Genomic DNA, 5,662 nt, shown 5'->3' on the forward strand with positions numbered 1-5,662 from the left:
TTTTATAATTTGAGTCTTGACTCTAAATTCTTTCTTAGCCAGAGCTCAAGCACCAAGGTTGTTGAACTGAGCTCTAACATCTGGTGCTATTTCACTGCCAATGTAGTGAGCATTTCCGGATAAGTACAATTATAAGTTAATGCAAGAGGCGTCAGAAAGAGAACCCTGAAAGATGGGATGAGGAAAACAAACTAGCTAAGTACTCCGAAGACTGGAGGAGGAACATAGTTGCAGGATGGATATCTTACGACCTCTCGCCCAACAAAATAAGGTAACCCAGGCTTGGTGTTCCCCACCCCCAACCTAGCAACATAAAGGAGCCCAGAATGGCTCATTTCTACCCCAGATGGAACTGGAGTCCTGTTGATAAAACCAGGTGAGTCTGATACCACCAGCAAGGGCAGCATATAGGATTTCCCACTGACAAATATCTAGGGAAGCGTTCTACTTCCCTGCCAGGCCTGAGACTTCTCTCTTGCTGAGAGGTTTGGGCAGCCAGAGGCACCAGCAAGGAGGATCCCACCACAAAAGTGCCTGATCCAGGAAGCCTTTTCATCCCATGGGCAGGAGGCTCCCTCCCCCAACCTAGAGGCACAGGTGACCTGGCCTAGCGTAGCATCATCAAGGACCATTGGGAGCCCTAGCAGCACCAGAATACTGAGCGGACCAAAATAATATTGCAAAGGCGCTGACAATGAACTGTTACTGGAATCACACCAAAATGTAGGCCTGAAGCTGCATGCTAAACATAACACACTGACTGCCTGCTAAAATAAGATTAATATAGGATGCAGAGACTCCTAATGTAATAGACAAAATCTCCAGGATACAATTCTAAAATCACTCGTTATACCAAGAACCAAAAAAATCACAACTTGAGCCTTAGCTGGGTTGTCTCAGTGGATAGAGCATTGGCCTGTGGACTAAAGGGTCCCAGGTTCGATTCCAGTTAAGGGCACATGCCTTGGTTGTGGGCTTGATTCCCAGTGTGGGGTGTGCAGGAGGCGGCTGATCAATGATTCTCTCCCATCATTGATGTTTCTCTCTCTCTCTCTTTCTCCCCCTCTCCCTCACCCTCTCTTTTCCTCTCTGCAATTAATAAAAATATTTTAAAAAATCACAACTTGAATAAGAGAAAACAGTCTACTGATGACACTACAAAGATGAATCAGATGTTGGAATTATCTGACAAGGATTTAAAAGCAGCCATCATAAAAATGTCTTAACAAGCAATTACAAAATCTCTTGAAACAAACACAAATAAGAAGGCTCAGCTAAAAATAGTTAACAAAATTTTTTTAAAGTGAAAAAGATGACTATGGTATGTACATTTTATCCCATTAAAAAGAAATAATGGGTATAACTGAAAAACAAGGAACCAAATTTTTAAAACTCATTGCATAGACCCAATAGTAGAGTAGAAATGACAGAATCAGTGAACATAAAAATAAATCAATAGAATTAATCCTATCTGAATAAGAGAGAGAAGAAAGACTGGGAGGAAAACGAACCTCAGGAATGTGTGGGGCAATAACATACGTGCCAACACTCACACTTGGAGTCTCATAAGTAGAGGAGAAAATAAAGAAGAGCTGGAAGACCATACAAAGAAATAATGGATAAACATTTCAAAATTATCAAAAGATAGAAATGCAGGTTCAAGAAGGTAAGTGAACTCCAAACAAGGTAAACAGAAAGAAATCTATGCCAAGAAATATTACAATTAAACATGTGAAAACAGAAAAAATATCAAAAGCAGCAGAGAGAAGTGACACATTACTATAGAGAAATACACTTTGAATGACAGAGATTTCTCATTAGAAACCATGAAGGCCAGAAGCAGGTACAAAATTTTTCAAATGCTTAAAGAAAAGAATTGTTAACTGCAAATTCTGTATTAGTCCAAACTCTTCTTCAGGAATAAAGGGGAAATAATGATATTCTCAAATGAAGCAAAACTAAAAGCATTTGTTGTTAGCAATCCTATCCACAAAGAATGGCTAATGGAAGTTCTTAAAAAAGTAAAATGATAAAATTAGACATCTTGGAGTATCAGGAAGGAAGACAGAATAATGGAAAGAGCAAAAATATGGATACATACAATAAACTATTCTCATGAATTTTATAAATCACATTTGATGATTGAAATAAGAATTATAGCATCTGCCAAAACCAGTTTGGCTCAGTGGATAGAGCGTTGGCCTGCAGACTGAAAGGTCCCAGGTTCGATTCCAGTCAAGGGCATGTACCTGGGTTGCGGGCACATCCCCGGTGGGGGGTGTGCAGGAGGCAGCTGATCGATGTTTCTCTCTCATCGATGTTTCTAACTCTCTCTCTCTCTCCCTTTCTCTCTGTAAAAAAATCAATAAAATATATTAAAAAAATAAAAGTATATTGTATGTAAATATTTTTTTAAAAAAAGAATTATAGCATCTGATGCTCAAGACAATAATATTTAAAAGTGGGGAAGGTAAGGGGACCTAAATAGAAGTGAGATTTCATTTCACTCAAAGTGTTAAAATGCTGAGACCAGTTAACTGAGAAATCATGTATGTATAGTGTAATGCTCAGAGCAACCACTGCAAAAAATATACAAAAGTTCAGGCAAAACCACTATAAATAAATCAAGATGGAATACTAAAAGTGTTCACATACCCCGTAGGAAGGCTAGAAAAGGGAAACAGAAGAGCGAGAAGCAGAAAACAAATGATTAAATGTCACACAAGCTCTACCATATCAACAATTATCTTAAATATAATTGGTCAAAATACACTAATTAGAATACAGAGATTAGCAGAGTGGGTTAAAAACATGATTTAATTATGTGTCATTTATAAGAAACTTCAAATAAAATGAGGTAGGTAGGTTGAAAGTAAAAGGCTGGTAAAAATAAGACCCACAAAGGGAATCTGCCTTAACGATATGTCAAAATGACAAAAAGTTATAGGAATGAAGATAAAAACTGGGAGCAGATTAAAAGTTCTACAATTAGACAATGGTGAAGCCAATCAATAAAACATTATGCAATGATGCAGCCACTTTGAAAAACTGGCAGTTCTTCAAAAAGTTGAGTCACCGTATGACCCAGCAATTCTACTGATGGGTATATACTGAAGACAACTGAAAACATATGTCTACACACAAACTTGTACACCCATGTTCATAGCAACATTACCCATAATAGCCAAAAAGTGGAAAAGGCTATTATGTTTATCAATTGATGAATGCATAAACAAAATGTGTACATCCATACAATGGATTCGTCATATAAAGAATGAAGTAGTGACACTTGCTATAATGGGTGAATCTTGAAAGCATTACGTTAAGTGAAAGAAGCCAGATACAAAAGAACACACACAATTTCATTTTATGTGAAATGTCCAGCATAGGCAAGGTAGATTAGTGATTTCCAGGGAAGAGGAAAGAGGGGAATTCAGAAAAGTACAGGATTTCTTTTTGGGATGATGAAAATGTTATGGAGCTGGATTGTGGTGATGGGGATACAACTCTGAATATACTAAAAAAGCATATAATTGTACACTTAAATAGGGTGAACTTTATGGCATATGGATTGTATCTGTCTGTCTCTGTCTCTCTGAGTATATCTCCATGTGTCTGCATGCATATAAGACCTTGTACAACTTTTTACAGTTATTGTTAAGGAGACCAGGTAGTGACATTGAATTAGGCTCAGGTGAAATAAAACAAAGAAGAGAGAAAGGGACACGGTTTTATCCATGTATATTCTGTGATTATAACTCTGAAATTGTTCATCTGAAAATAGATTGGAATAAAATAATAGGTAGGAATTATGTTAAAGTAATTGAATTCTAAATCTCCCTGTTTATGTTTTGCAAATTGGATGTAGTATAGTTACATTACTTTTATAATTAAAAACATTCTTTCATTCAAAGTCAATACTCTATTTCAAGTCTCTACCATAGAGTCTGATCATTGTAAACTAGCTTTCAAGTCACTAGTTCATTTGCATTCTGATGCCTGTAATGCAGTCTCCTCCCCAGACTCTTTTCCTCCTGGACAGACTGTATCTTACCCAGTTCTGTCTCTTCAGCGCCTGCCTCAGATGATGACAAATTGTGGGTATCTAATATATAATTGTCCAGTTAACTTGACTTAAATATATGTATGCTGAGTACTATAACAGAATCATTATGGTCTTTCATGACTTGTTGGAATAATTCTATCAGTCAACCTAAACAAGAATTGCACATTACTAGTAGATGTTAAAGGGAAAGTATTTAATACTCGAATTGTGTATCACTCCTAGGGGATTGTTTATGTCTGCTCTAAACATAGTCTAGGAATTGTTGACAAAGCCTGATTTAGCAGTACTTCCGTAATAAATATAGCCCAGGCCACTGCGAAAGAAAACTTACAAAAGGACAAAGGTTTTGGTTTTTTATAGATCTTAGAATAATGGCACTGAAAAGCTGAGAGGTGAGGTCATCTCATCCTTCTTCCTGCCCTTGATGGCAACACCTTATATCTTCCCACAAATCTGTGTGGCACTTCAATGGACAAATCCCCTGGGAGTGATGGCCCTTTGTAAAGCATCAGCCTCATTAAAACACTCCTCCCATCATAAATCACATCAATGGAGCAAAGCCTCCCATCACCAGATAAAGATGCCTCTGTCCTGCCTCCATTTGTGTCTTTCCAATTAAAAACGCAGGAGGCAGTGCTCTATAAGGCCACCTATTCCCAGACTCTTCTTTCTCCCTTCCCCTCAGTGGTGACACACCTACCTCACTGGCTCTCTGCCTCTCATCAAACACAAAACACATTGTGATAAAAATTCATTTCCTCCTTTTCAAAAGATCCGATTCAATATAGGTTGCAATTGTTTACCACCTACAATGCTACAACCAATCACATTGAAGTGTTAATGCCATTTTGCATTGCCTTTCATCCTAGTATAAATGGTGTCTCAATCTCTCACTTTATTGCCTTGTTCAGGGAATTATAGGAGTCACCAAGCAGACAACTTATTTTGTTCTTTTTAGGCTACCTTGGAAAGGGATGCCAGGAACCTGGAACATTTACCCAGGGTAAACCCACAGTTGGATTAATGCAGTGGAAGTGCTGAAATTCTGGTGACCAGAGCTGTGGGAGGTAGAGCAAGCTGTGCTTGTTTCCATGCTGGCTTTTGGAGCCATTGATCCTAGCAATTTCTATTTCCTCCGCTCTGTGCCCTGTCTCTCACAAGACCTCCCAGTACATATTTTATGTTTTCTACAACTTGAGTAGATACATTATGCGTGTGTGTGTGTGTGTGTGTGTGTGTGTGTGTAAGACGTGGCATTAGCACACCCATGGTCCTTACCTAAAGACCTATTTCCCTATTATAGTTCTTCCCCTGGATATGAATTTTCTGATTATATTCTCTTGTTTATTTTTGTACTTTAGAAAAATATCTGGGGGAAAAAAAAGCAGGAAAGTCCTCCAAACCCTCAATAATGTGTAACAGTCTACCTTCTCAGGAAAATCTCTGCCAAACCTGAATTATTCAAATGGTAATGACTAACTCATCATTCCTTTTCATTATACTCAAGGATAATTGCAATCAGTGCAGTAATGAGCATGGAGAACAAATGCCCGGATTATGTTCCCTGAGTCAAGACCACACTGCATTCAAAGAGAT

Source organism: Myotis myotis, unplaced genomic scaffold, assembly GCF_014108235.1.
Source record: "Myotis myotis isolate mMyoMyo1 unplaced genomic scaffold, mMyoMyo1.p scaffold_m19_p_1, whole genome shotgun sequence".
Lineage (NCBI taxonomy): Eukaryota > Metazoa > Chordata > Mammalia > Chiroptera > Vespertilionidae > Myotis > Myotis myotis.